Source organism: Schistocerca americana, chromosome 1, assembly GCF_021461395.2.
Source record: "Schistocerca americana isolate TAMUIC-IGC-003095 chromosome 1, iqSchAmer2.1, whole genome shotgun sequence".
Classification (NCBI taxonomy): Eukaryota; Metazoa; Arthropoda; class Insecta; order Orthoptera; family Acrididae; genus Schistocerca; species Schistocerca americana.
In genome coordinates, this window is record NC_060119.1 from 878,407,290 (window position 1) to 878,421,891 (window position 14,602).

At 45.3% G+C, this 14,602-nt stretch overlaps 1 protein-coding gene across 1 annotated transcript in view; it reads right to left on the reverse strand.

Annotated features, from left to right (window-relative positions):
* LOC124547252 (facilitated trehalose transporter Tret1-2 homolog) overlaps window positions 1–14,602 on the reverse strand; it is a 332,060-nt gene that overhangs the window by 138,962 nt on the left and 178,496 nt on the right. The gene's annotated exons all lie outside the window — the stretch shown is intronic.

Below are 14,602 nucleotides of genomic sequence, written 5' to 3' on the forward strand. Positions count from 1 at the left end.
AGCTCAAATCGGATCGCCGCCCAGTCGGGTAAGATTAGTTGTTGCTGTCAGATGTTGTTTATTTATGTACTAAATTTCGCACACTGTATACCCCGAAATCACCTACAAATTTAATCACGTATTCTTCCTGCTGTTGCGTATATGCAAATTAAGTAAAATTTTATTACTTTCTTTCCTTGTAAGTGGTGCAATTTTAATGGTCAGTAGTGCACCAGCTGGTGTCATGCAACATACAAGTAGCGAGTAGTTATCGCCTTGGGGCAGTTTCGTCACTGCCTGCTAATACAGCGGTGCCTGGGCGGTGGAAGCCGAAAGCTGTTCAATTCGCGTGTTGGATACTGAGCGCGGGATCTGTGGAGACATTCAGGCTGCGTGTCTGAGGTCGCGCCCCGGATCAGTCGTCAGCCGGTGAGGCAGGGGTGTGACCGCGGCCGCTATCTGGCCCAGTTATCACAGGTGAGGTGCGCCAAATGTCACGCCGCAAAGGTCGCCCACCGGCGCTTCATCTACGCTTCTCGGAACTGCGGTACAGCTGCTGGAAGACAGCAGGCAGCGCACGCGCCGGGCTCGCAGCTCCAGGTCGCCGCCTCAGTCGAGGCCTGCGAAGGTGTGTGGCGCTGTGAGCAAGAGCGCAACCAGGGACACCGACTCTGCTTCATAAATGGTTCAAATGGCTCTGAGCACTATGCGACTTAACTTCTGAGGTCATCAGTCGCCTGGAACTTAGAACTAATTAAACCTTGCTAACCTAAGGACATCACACACATCCATGCCCGAGGCAGGATTCGAACCTGCGATCGTAGCGGTCGCTCGGCTCCAGACTGTAGCGCCTAGAACCGCACGGCCACTCCGGCCGGCCTGCTTAATAACTCGCGCAATTATTTTCACGCGATTTAAACAAACGTAATCCACCCGATGAACCGTATCCTCACATATCTCCTCCATTCCTAGTCTTACATAGGTTGGATGATATTCTGCGCTAAACAACGTGCACTGCCTGAAGAAAAAAGTGAACCACTCGGAAGACGTGATCGGGTGTCAATGTAACTTCGTACGTGTACACCCTCTCGGAGAGTGTATAAACGGTTAGTGTTGCAGTTCTCTGTGAAAGTCATCGAGTAAAACAGAAGTAATATCCGGCGTTCTCCAAGGAAGTATTATAGGCCCTCTATTGTTCCTGATCTATATTAACGACATAGGAGACAATCTGAGTAGTCGTCTTAGATTGTTTGCAGATGATGCTGTCATTTACCGTCTTGTAAAGTCATCAGGTGATCAAAACGACTTGCAAAATGATTTAGATAAGATATCTGTATGGTGCGAAAAGTGGCAATTGACCCTGAATAAGGAAAAGTGTGAAGTTATTCACGTGAGTACTAAAAGATATCCGCTAAATTTCGATTACGCGATAAGTCACACAAATCTGAAGGCTGTAAATTCAACTAAATACTTAGGGATTACAATTACAAATAACCTAAATTGGAACGATCACATAGATAATATTGTGGGTAGAGCAAACCAAAGACTGTGATTCATTAGCAGAACACTTAGAAAGTGCAAAAGGTATACCAAAGAGACTGCTTACACTACGCTTGTCCGCCCTATTCTGGAGCATTGCTGTGCGATGTGGGATCCGCATCAGGTGGGACTGAGGGATGACATCGAAAAAGTAAAAAGAAGGGCGGCTCGTTTTGTATTATCGCGAAGTAGGAGAGATAGTGTCACAGACACGATACGTGAATTGGAGTGGCAATCATTAAAACAAAGGCGTTTTTCGTTGCGACGGGATCTTCTCATGAAATTTCAATCATCAGTTTTGTCCTCTAATTAGTTTTGTCCTCCAATTGCGAAATCATTCCATTGGCACCCACCTATATAGACATAAATGATCATCACGATAAAATAAGAGAAATCAGGGCTCGCACAGAAAAAATTAAGTGCTCGTTTTTCTCGCGCGCTGTTCGGGAGTGGAACGGTAGAGAGACAGCATGAAGGTGGTTCATTGAACCCTCTGCCAGGCACTTTATTGTGAATACCAGAGTAATCACATAGATGTAGATGTAGACAGGCAGAACTACCACCAGAGTGCATCAATGTTGTTCGTGTTTAGTGATGTTACCAAGCACGGTAGGGTACAGAAGGAGAGACAACAGCATCAGATGTTGACCGTTAGTTGTGAAGCAAACGGATTTGCCACATACTCCTGTGAGACAGAGTTATCAACACCTGACAGAGTCCGAAAAGGGGCTCGTTGTGGTCTCCATTTGTCCTGCTGGTCCAATTGTGCTATATCCAGATTTCTGTGGCATTCAGATGTGACAGCGGCCCGATGTTGTAGTACATAGGAACGCGAGGCCAGGCATACTAGTTGTCAAGATTCCGATCGATCATTTGTCGACTGCCACAAGGGAGGATCAAGGACATCCTAACTCCTCCCTGTCTGCCCTGCTATCCGAAACAAGTATGGACTCCCTCCGACATACCTTGTCATCCCACACCATTGGTCGAAGACTAGCAGAAGCCGGACTAGGGAATTACCGACCATTGCTTAGGCTGCTATTAACACCACAGCACTAGAGTGGTGGTGATGTGACCGGGAAGAACGAACTGATGATGAATGGCGCCGCATTATGTTCACCGATCAATCGCGGTTCTGCACTATCCCGGATGCCAATCGTCGGTGAGTATGGCGGCGACCTATAGAATGATTCCATTCTTTCAGTATTTTGGAGACGCACAAGCTGTTACTCCTTGCGTCATGTTGTCGGGAGCCATCGGGTATGACTTCATGACTCAAATGGTTCAAATGGCTCTGAGCACTATGGGACTCAACTGCTGTGGTCATCAGTCCCCTAGAACTTAGAACTACTTAAACCTAAGGACATCACACACATCCATGTCCGAGGCAGGATTCGAACCTGCGAACGTAGCAGCAGCGCGGCTCCGGACTGGAGCGCCCAGAACCGCACGGCCACCGCGGCCGGCCTATGACTTCATGTTCACGGCCGGTAGTGGTTGAGAGAATCCAATGTCACAACTGCATGTCACAGATATTTTGCATCCTCGTGCGTTACTTCTCATGCAACGGTGTCGCTGTGCCACGTTATAACAGGTGCCTCCATGAACTGCCTGCTTGCTGATGAGGCCCTCTTGTGACCAGCAAGATGCCTGACAGAACACGTGTGGAATCAGCTCGGACGTCCCAGTTCCACCGTCCAGGATATTAACGAGCAGTTACAACAGCTGTGGTCCAACTTGTCTCAGGAGAGCACACAATGGTTTTATGACACCCTCCCCAACCGAATCGGTGCATGTATTCACCCGAAAGGGGGTACGACGTCATCCTTTGGGTCACACTGGCAAGTTCTTTGTATATGTGACTCGATTTTGCCGTCACTGTAATATCACACACCCTCTCAAACTGTGAAATTTCGTTTCCTCCTCTCCTTCTAGGTGCCTCAGTTTTTTGTGAGACAGCATATTTCATTGTCTCCAGAAGAAAGCAGTAATATTCTGCACAGAGTCTGTCACATGAATGTAATGCACCGATAACAAGAATTTTTTTAGTATAATTTACGAGGGTCACTCCAAAAGAAATACATACTTTTTTTTTAAATCCATCTTTTATTCTACATGTTTGAAAGTTTTACAGTGTGTAGGTACATCCTTTAGCAACAATATTTTCATTTCTCCACATAATTTCCATCCCTCTCAACTGCCTTACGCCATCTTGGAACCAGCGCCTGTATACCCGCACGGTAAAATTCTGGACCAACCTGTTGGAGCCACTGTTTGGCAGCGTGCACAAGGGCTGCCACTCCATTAATTGCCTCTTCGTCTCTGGTGGAAGATGATGGAGCCATGTTTCATCACCTGTTACATTTCTTCCGAGAAATTCATCTCCACCATTCTCGTACTATTCCAAAAGTTCGCTGCACACCGTTTTTCATGTTTCATTGTGAGCCACTGTCAACATCCTAGGAAACCACCTGGCACAAACCTTTTTTAACGCAAACACTTTCATTATTCTGCCAACACTTCCTTCCCCTATCCCAGCTTAGCGTGACAGTTCGTTCACTGTGATGCGTCTGTCAGCAGTCACCAATTCGTTAACCCTCTGCACATTGTCTGGAGTGTGTACTGTACGGGGCCTGCCGCTGCGAGGACAATTCTCAATATTGCCGTGCCCGCTTTCATCACGTAATCTGCTTGCCCACCGACTAACTGTACTGCGATCGACAGCAGCATCTCCATACACCTCTTGTGGATGTTTCCCACTGTCTTGTTTTCACAGCACATGAATTCTATGACAGCACGTTGCTTCTGACGAACGTCAAGTGTAGCAGCCATCTTGAAGGCATGCTGTGACGACACCACTGACGGGAACAGGTTGAAATAAGTTTGAAAACAAGCAGGAAAGATGTATTCACACACTGTAAAACTTTCGCACATGCAGGATGAAAACTGTATTTTTACAAAAATAGTGTGCATTTCTTTTGGAGTGACCCTCGTACATTTTTTGTTAGTTGATCACTTCTTTACTCTTTAATTTTCATTGGCGTATAAATGTACCTTGTCACCTAATGAGTTGCCATCGTATCTTTAAACCTGTAGGTGTCGTAGTTCAGGCAGATTTAAATACCTGAAAATGAATTCACCTTTTAGTTAAGATGGCTGCAAGCTGTTGTAACAGCCTTTTCGTTCACCAGGTCTTCTTACCCCTTTCTAGGGTGGAGGATGCTTTGCACAGGAACGTTTCGGCGGGCAGCTCTCTGCGGGGTCAGCAACTTATGAAGAAAAACTTGCTTCGTTATCGGCCTAATGACTTCCTAGGCAGCATCATTTGTAGTACATTCGAGAAAGTTGGTTCCACGAATTAGTGTCTCCTCCGCAAAGTGGAAGGACTGCCCGCTCGTTGGTGGAATTTTTACTAGCGTATTTGTAGCTGAGTTCGGTATTGAGTGCCGATTTGTCGGACATTATAATGTAGCCTGTAACGTTGCAGACTGCAGCGACGAATCAAGCGCCTGTTAAAGATAACTAACAGTCTCTAATGTTACGGGGCCGTCTCGTTAAGCCACCAATCTTCGTGACTCTTCTTGCAGTAAAGCAAGGGTCAAGCAGTTTCATCAGTCAACAGACTACATAAGGGCATCGGTCAGGGTCTTGTCTTTCTTCGCTCGTCTCATAGCGACGATTGCTTGCTTTCTCTCTGGATCTCACGGTTTTTAGAAATCACGAATTACCTACTTCTTATCGTCTATGGTTTTTTTAATTGGACCTCGAGGCAGACCAATAAATTGTTTCACATGTTTTACTGTCTTCACCTGTATGGGAACGGATCTATGTTTCACATACCAAATTATTTACACCTTTGCCTGCATTTTCGTGCTATATAATGATCTCATTTTACGAAAGAAAATCCATTATATTGATCATCTGTAGAATCTGACGTCACCTTTGTGCTTCTTTATATTCGTAGTCAGTGCCTTTAATATCAATGCATATAATTAGACTGAAAAGCCAAAGAAACTGGAACAACTACCTAATATGTAGGCAGGTGTAGGGCCCCCGCGAGCACCCAGAAGTGTCGCAACACGACGTGGCATGGACTCCACTAATATCTGAATTAGTGCTGGAGGGAACTGACACTATGAGTCCTGTAGGGCTGTCCATAAATCCGTAAGAGTACGAGGGGTTGGAGATCTCTTATGAACAGCAAGTTGCAAGACATCCCAGATATGCCGAATAATGTCATGTCTGGGGAGTTTCGTGGCCAGAGGAAGTGTTTAAACTCAGAAGTGTGTTCCTGGAGCCACTCTGTAGCAATTTTGACGTGTGGAGCGTCGCATTGTCCTACTGGAATTGCCCAAATCCGTCGGAATACGCAAGGGACATGCATAGATGTAGGTGATCAGACAGGATGCTTACTTACGTGTCATATGTCAGAGTCGTATCTAGACGTATCAGGGATCCCATATGACTCCAACTGCACACGCCCCATACCATTACAAAACCTCCACCAGCTTGAACAGTTTCCTGCTGAGAAGCAGGGTCCATGGATTCATGAGGTTGTCTCCATACCCGTGCATTTCCATCTGTTCGATACAATTTGAAACGAGACTCGTCCGAGCAGGCAACATGTTTCGAGTCATCAACAGTCCAATGTCGGTGTTGACGGGCCCAGCCGAGGAGTAAAGTTTCGTGTCGTGCAGTCATCAAGAGTACACGAGCGGGCCTTCGGCTCCGAAAGCCCATGTCGATGATATGTCGTTGAATCATTTCGCTCGCTGACACTTGTTGATGGCCGAGCACTGAAATCTACAACAATTTGTGTCAGGGCTGTACGTCTGTCACGTTGAACGATTCTCTTCAGTCGTCGTTCGTCCCGTTTTTCAGAATCTTCTTCCGGCCGCAGTGATATTGGTGATTTGATGTTTTACCGGATTCCTGGTATTTACGGTACAGTCGTGAAATGGTCGTACGGGAAAATCCCCACTTCATCGCTACTTCGGAGGTGCTGTATCCCTTCGCTCGTATGCCGACTATAAAACTTCGTTCAGACTCACTTAAATCTTGATAACCTGCCATTGTAGCAGCAGTAACCGATCTAACAACTGCACCAGACACTTGTTTCATATAATTTTTGCCTACCACAGCGCCGTATTTTGCCTTTTTAAGTATCTCTGTATTTGAATACGCATGCTTGTACCAGTTTCTTTGGCGCTTCGGTGTAGATATTACGTGTATCCTAGTACACCGAATCCGCCACTAGGAAATGGTTCATGATACCTCATCGATTAGGATTCCAAAACCAAGAATTAATTCTGTGTATCAGGAAACTGAACTAGATACCAGTCCGGCTTACTCACAGAGTTAAAACGACAAAAGTAGTTTTGCTTCCGAAGCAGCATACCGTGTCCAAAATATGGTCCTAATCGGAAAAGAGGAAAATGGCGATAAAAATCCGATAAATGCCATAAAATAATCTCAGTACTTTCCCTTAAGCTAGAATTTACTCTCTTATACAAAATAATCCCCCCTCCGAGTGGGCACTGGATTGAAAAATAACGAAAAGATTGTATATTATAGTCTTTCTGCCTCCCTCTCTTTGGACTCGTAAACACAGAGTATTTTCTTGAAGAGAAAAAAAAAATTATCGCCACAAAGACGCCTGCCGGCCGCGGTGGTCTAGCGGTTCTAGGCGCTCAGTCCGGAACCGCGCGACTGCTACGGTCGCAGGTTCGAATCCTGCCTCGGGCACGGATGTGTGTGATGTCCTTAGGTTTAAGTAGTTCTAAGTTCTAGGGGACAGATGACCACAGATGTTAAGTCCCATAGTGCTCAGAGCCATTTTTTGAACAAAGACGCCATCTGGATTTTATTTTGCGAAGTAGAACCTTCGCTGAAGCAAGTACCACACAACCGGAGCATAGTCGAAGATGCGACAAAGTGCCATTTCAAGTCATGTAGGGGGCGAAATCCGAGCGACAAAATTTAACGGTGTGCGTTCGACAGTTGTTTCCGGAGCATACAGCATGCAAACTGGGAATCTGGAGTTTCTCTAGGAGCTTTGTATTCGGGGCTCAGCGTAGTTTATACGAGGCGTTCGACAGTCTGCGCCACTCTCACGGATTTGTAGAGGTGCGGTCGTTCTTGAGGAGAAAGTCGTATCTACATTTACTCATTCATAAATGGTGGAATACACTCTTCACAGGATCCCTCTTGAGTTTTCTGAAGGAGTCTCGACGTACATTAGTCGGGAGAGCTTCATAAATTCTTTGGAGGCCGGGAGAATACCGTTAATGTCAGAGGTACATAGGTAATGTACTAAAAAGACTACCGTGTTTAATACTTTTTAAGGTGTGTTGTCGTTCCAGACTTGACGAACAGTTATACCTACACGCATTATGCTATCCTGGTGAATTGATTTCCCACAGATGAAGGTATCTACAGCTTGGACTGAACAGCAAGGTCTACAATCCGAATCCTGTGGAAGACCGCAATATACGAGGGACATGATGTGCAACCCTTTAGTTGCCAACAAAGTGCCTCACAGGCGTCAGCACTGTTATTTCCCAGGACCGGGATCTACTATGAATGGTGCAACATGTCACGCCCCTGCCGAGAATTTATGGCCAACGATGTCCCTATTAACTGTTTTGTCGTTGCTGAAGGAACTTTATATTTTTAAATTCGAGTTTCTGGAAAATTGGAAATTTGTGGTAATTTTAATGGGACCAAACTTCTGAGGCCATCGGTCCCTAGGCGGATTACACACTACTTAATCTAACTTAACGCTAAGGACAGCACAAACACCCATACCCAAGGGAGGACTCGAACCTCCGACGGAGGCAGCCGCGCGAACCGTGGCAAGGCGCTTGAGACTGCACGGCTACCCGCGCGGCCCGAGTTTCTGGTATTAAAAGTTTTATAATTACATGTTAATGTAAAATGTTCTGCAAAACTTCCGACAATGAACTCAGAAACATTTTCTCATCTGTCGAATACGCTTACTTTGGGCATTAGAATCGGAAGGAAGAATAAAATTTAGCGTCGTATCCGTATCGACGACTTAGGAGATGCAGCACAGGCTTGGATGGACAACGGTATGGAGAATATCGTCTGGGATTTTATTTAAGAAACTCACGTCACATTAGTGAGGAGAGACTTACATCAGAATGAATGGGCGATCGTTCGAACGTTACTTCTCCAAGGACGCGCCCAGTGTCTTTTCCTACACTGTATCTGTTACTTTCGAGATGGAGTTATTTTGTTCGTTTCAGGCAATATAAGTGCTCGAATGACTGGATTTGAAGATTATTGTCACGTAAGGCAGTCGTATTGGTACCACTCTGGGTGTGGCACTTGGGATTAGCTTGTTACATGTAATCGAAATCAGATTTCAACACTCTTGCCTGTTCAGAAAAAAAATTCTGATTGGTGCGAAATCATTTTCATTCTACTCGCTAACATAGCTCCAGCACCGAATCTTTCTTTGTTGCGGGAACGCCATTCTGTAACATTTTTAGAGTTTCGGAAGACAGTTGTTAGGCACCTGCTAGCAAACAGAGCTTTACCCGAAAAACTTATTGTGGCCACTTGATTAGCTTCCTCACCATCCTTATTTCATACCTTCTCTGCTATCTTTACTCCTTATGACTGGTTCATTTGATGACGCACTAAGGTTTCAAATTCATTCATTCATGTGGTCTTCAGATCTGAGACTGGTTTGATGCAGCTCTCCATGCTACTCTATCCTGTGCAAGCTTCTTCATCTCCCAGTACCTACTGCAACCTACATCCTTCTGAATCTGCTTAGTGTATTCATCTCTTGGTCTCCGTCTACGATTTTTACCCTCCACGCTGCCCTCCAATACTAAATTGGTGATCCATTGATGCCTCAACACATGTCCTACCAACCGATCCCTTCTTCTAGTCAAGTTGTGCCACAAACTTCTCTTCTCCCCAGTCCTATTCAATACTTCCTCATTAGTAATGTGATCTACCCATGTAATCTTCAGCATTCTTCTGTAGCACCACATTTCAAAAGCTTCTATTCTCTTCTTGTCCAAACTATTTATCGTCCATGTTTCACTTCCATACAGGGCTACACTCCATACAAATACTTTCAGAAATGACTTCCTGACACTTAAATCTATACTCGATGTCAACAAATTTCTCTTCTTCAGAAACGCTTTCGTTGCCATTGCCAGTCCACATTTTATATCCTCTCTACTTCGACCATCATCAGTTATATTGCTCCCCAAATAGCAAAATTCCTTTACTACTTTAAGTTTCTGATTTCCTAATCTAATTCCCTCAGCATCACCCGACTTAATTCGACTACATTCCATTATCCTCGTTTTGCTTTTGTTGATGTTCATCTTATACCCTCCTTTCAAGACACTATCCATTCCATTCAACTGCTCTTCCAAGTCCTTTGCTGTCTCTGGCAGAATTACAATGTCATCGGCGAACCTCAAAGTTATTTCTTCTCCATGGATTTTAATACCTACTTCTAATTTTTCTTTTGTTTCCTTCACTGCTTGCTCAATATACAGATTGAATAACATCGGGGAGAGACTACAACCATGTCTCACTCCCTTCCCAACCAGTGCTTCGCTTTCATGTCCCTCGACTCTTATAACTGCCATCTGGTTTCTGTACAAATTGTAAATAGCCTTTCACTCCCTGTATTTTACCCCTGCCACCTTCAGAATTTGAAAGAGTGTATTCCAGTCAACATTGTCAAAAGCTTTCTCTAAGTCTACAAATGCTAGAAACGTAGGTTTGCCTTTCCTTAATATTTCTTCTAAGATAAGTCGTGGGATCAGTACTGCCACACGTGTTCCAACATTTCTACGGAATCCAAACTGATCTTCCCCGAGGTCAGCTTCTACTAGTTTTTCCATTCGTCTGTAAAGAATCCGCGTTAGTATTTTGCAGCCGTGACTTATTAAACTGATAGTTCGGTAATTTTCACATTTGTCAACACCTGCTTTCTTTGGGATTGGAATTATTATATTCTTCTCGAAGTCTGAGGGTATTTCGCCTGTTTCATACATCTTGCTCACCAGATGATAGATTTTCGTCAGGACTGGCTCTCCCAAGGTTGTCAGTAGCTCTAATGGAATGTTGTCTACTCCCGGGGCCTTGTTTCGACTCAGGTCTTTCAGTGCTCTGTCAAACTCTTCACGCATTCCCCATTTCATCTTCATCAACGTCCTCTTCCATTTCCATAATATTGTCCTCAAGTACATCGCCCTTGTATGGACCCTCTATATACTCCTTCCACCTTTCTGCTTTCCCTTCTTTGCTTAGAACTGGCTTTCCATCTGAGCTTTTGAGCGCCAGCCGAAGTGGCCGTGCGGTTAAAGGCGCTGCCGTCTGGAACCGCAAGACCGCTACGGTCGCAGGTTCGAATCCTGCCTCGGGCATGGATGTTTGTGATGTCCTTAGGTTAGTTAGGTTTAACTAGTTCTAAGTTCTAGGGGACTAATGACCTCAGCAGTTGAGTCCCATAGTGCTCAGAGCCATTTGAACCATTTTTTTCAGCTTTTGATATTCATACAATTGGCTCTCTTTTCTCCAAAGGTCTCTTTATTTTTCCTGTAGGCTGTATCTATCTTACCCCTAGTGAGATAAGCCTCTACATCCTTACATTTCTCCTCTAGCCATCCTTGCTTAGCCATTTTGCACTTCCTGTCGATCTCATTTTTGAGACGTTTGTATTCCTTTTTGCCTGCTTCATTTACTGCATTTTTATATTTTCTCCTTTCATCAATTAAATTCAGTATTTCTTCTGTCACCCAAGGATTTCTACTAGCCCTCGTATTTTTACCTACTTGATCCTCAGCTGCCTTCACTACAGGGCTATTACAAATGATTGAAGCGATTTCATAAATTCACTGTAGCTCCATTCATTGACATATGGTCACGACACACTACAGATACGTAGAAAAACTCATGAAGTTTTGTTCGGCTGAAGCCGCACTTCAGGTTTCTGCCGCCAGAGCGCTCGAGAGCGCAGTGAGACAAAATGGCGACAGGAGCCGAGAAAGCGTATGTCGTGCTTGAAATGCACTCACATCAGTCTGTCATAACAGTGCAACGACACTTCAGGACGAAGTTCAACAAAGATCCACCAACTGCTAACTCCATTCGGCTATGGTATGCGCAGTTTAAAGTTTCTGGCTGCCTCTGTAAGGGGAAATCAACGGGTCGGCCTGCAATGAGCGAAGAAACGGTTGAACGCGTGCGGGCAAGTTTCACGCGTAGCCCGCGGAAGTCGACGAATAAAGCAAGCAGGGAGCTAAGCGAACCACAGCCGACCACTTCTGGACTGACTTTTTTCGGGTTCATAAACATTTATTTTTATCTGTTATTGCTTTTATGTTGTAATTTCATGTACTGGCACGTTCCGTGACCTTGGAGATTTGCTCCTCAGTTTGGTCCTACGCAACTTGACGTGTAAATAAAAAATAAAATAATAAAGTGATTGTTCTAGTGCAGACGACGTAAGTACCTCGATACATGCAATACAATTCAAATAACAATTTAAATTTTAATTACTAATGAAAGAACTAATGTAGCGACGATAAGTCCTTAATTTACTCACACACATACAGCAACAGGAGATTTTAGTGCCTGTAAGAACCATGACACCCAAAATATCTTGCCAATCCAGATTAATTATATAACTGTAAATAACTATTCAAAACCAATCATACTGACATTCGGCGAGAGACATTACTTAATATATCGCTCTGTTTCATCTAGGCTATACTCTGCAAGCCATACTGCGGATTATGGAGGAGGACACTTCTCGTACCATCGTACACTGGTGTACAAAACTTAAGGATGAAAGTAACTTTCGCGTGATGTATCACTGACAAGCAACACTGCTTGGTTAAACTTAGAACATACATAGAAAGAATTACTACATTATACACTCATGCTCATAAATTAAGGATAATTGCACAATGTGGAGTCACACAACGTGGCACTACACAAAACTGGCGCTAATAGTACAGACACATAGGGAACACACTCAACACATATCTGTAAGTCCACGGTATTGGTGATAAGTTGAGAAAACCGGCCCGAAACACATGTGCTACAAAACGCCACTGTTTCCTGCGCATTTACCCCGACATCAATATGGAATATGATCACCACCCACACGTACACAGGCCGCACAACTGGTTCGCATACTCTGGATCAGTGGTCGAGCAGCTGCCTCCCATTCTTGCACCAGTGCCTGTCCTGAAGTGTCCTGGGGGTGTGAAGAAGTGCAGTGATATGTCGACCGAGAGCATCCTAGACGTAATCGATGGGGTTTAGGTCTAGAGAACAGGCAGGCCACTCCATTCGCCTGATATCGTCTGTTTCAAGGTACCCCTACACGATGGCAGCTCGGTGGGGCCATGCGTTATCATCCATCAGGAGGAAGGTGGGACCCACTGCAGCCCTGAAAAGCGGACATGCTGGTGCAAAATGGCGTCCCGACACATCTGACCTGTTACAGTTCCTCTGTCAAAGACCTGCAGGTGTGTACGTGCACCAATCATAATCCCACCTCACACCATCAAACCACGACCTCCATACAGGTCCCTTTCAAGGACAGTAAGGGGTTGGTATCTGGTTTCTGGTTCACGCCAGATGAAAACCCGGCGAGAATCACTGTTCAGAATATACCTGGACTTGTCCGTGCACATAACCTGGGACAACTGTTCCAGTGACCATGTTCTGTGTTCTTGACACCAGGCTTTACGGGCTCTTCTGTGACCAGGGGTCAGTGGAATACACCTTGCACGTCTCCGGGCGAATAAATCGTGTCTGTTCAGTCGTCTGTGGGCTGTGTGTCTGGAGACAACTGTTCCAGTGGCTGCTGTGAGGTCCCGAGTAAGGCTGTCTGCAGTACTCCGTGGCCGTCTGCGGGCACTGATGGTGAGATACCGGTCTTCTTGAGATGTTGTACAATGTGGACGTCCCGTACTGTAGCGCCTGGACACGTTTCCTGCCTGCTGGAATCGTTGCCATAATCTTGAGATCACACTTTTTGGCACGCGGAGGACCCGTTCTACGATCTCCTGTGTTTGACCAGTTCCCAGTCGCTCTAGTATTCTACCCCTCGTAACATCATCAATATGTGCTCTTTGAGCCATTTTCAACACACAGTCACCATTAGCACGTCTAAAAACGTCTGCACACTTACTCGCTGCACCGTACTCTGACATGCACCAACACACCTCCGCGTATGTGGACTGCTGCCAGCTCCACCGTGTGACGACCGCAGGTCAAATGCACCGCATGGCATACCCCGAGGTGATTTAAACCCGCAAACCGCCCACCAGAGCGTTGTTTTACCATGTATCAGCATTATCCTTAATTTATGAGCATGAGTGTAGTTCCAAAATCTCCTCTATCTGTGTAGCTCGATGCGGTCGCGCATTGCCAGTCATAAAAATGAAGTCAGGACCGAATGTGCCCCTGAAAAGACGTACATGGAAAAAAAGTACACTGTCACAATAATGTTGACTGGTAAGTATGCCGTGTTCAAAGATTTGGTAGTCACACACAAATGCAACATTATGCTTCCCAACACCAGAACACTTTGACCACCAAAACGATCATGTTCGACGATGTTCCTGTGTGCATTACGTGCCCCGACATCTTGTCTTATGAGGGTACGTCCAGCGTTGTCGAACATGATCGCTTCGTTTGGCCAGATGTTAGAGTGCGGAGAGACATAATGCTGCATGGGCAAACTGACCTCCTAATCTTTGAACGGAGTATAATCACTCTTTCTCCATGTGCGTCTTTTCCGGGGAACATTCGGCCCTGACATCATGGAAGACAATGAGCAACCACATCGAACAGCGCACGCGGAACAGCTCTTTGAACGAGAGAATATTCGACGAACGGACTGTCCTGCTCGTTCTCTCTGCTTAAAACTCATCTAGTACGCTTGTGATGCGTTAGGGAGGCGTACTTCAGCATGTCCCCATGCACCAATCATCATTTAGCAGTTGTCAGCCGCGGTGGTGGAGGAACCTTGTGGCTACCTTGTGGGGAGTATGGGAGCACGTTTCAGAGC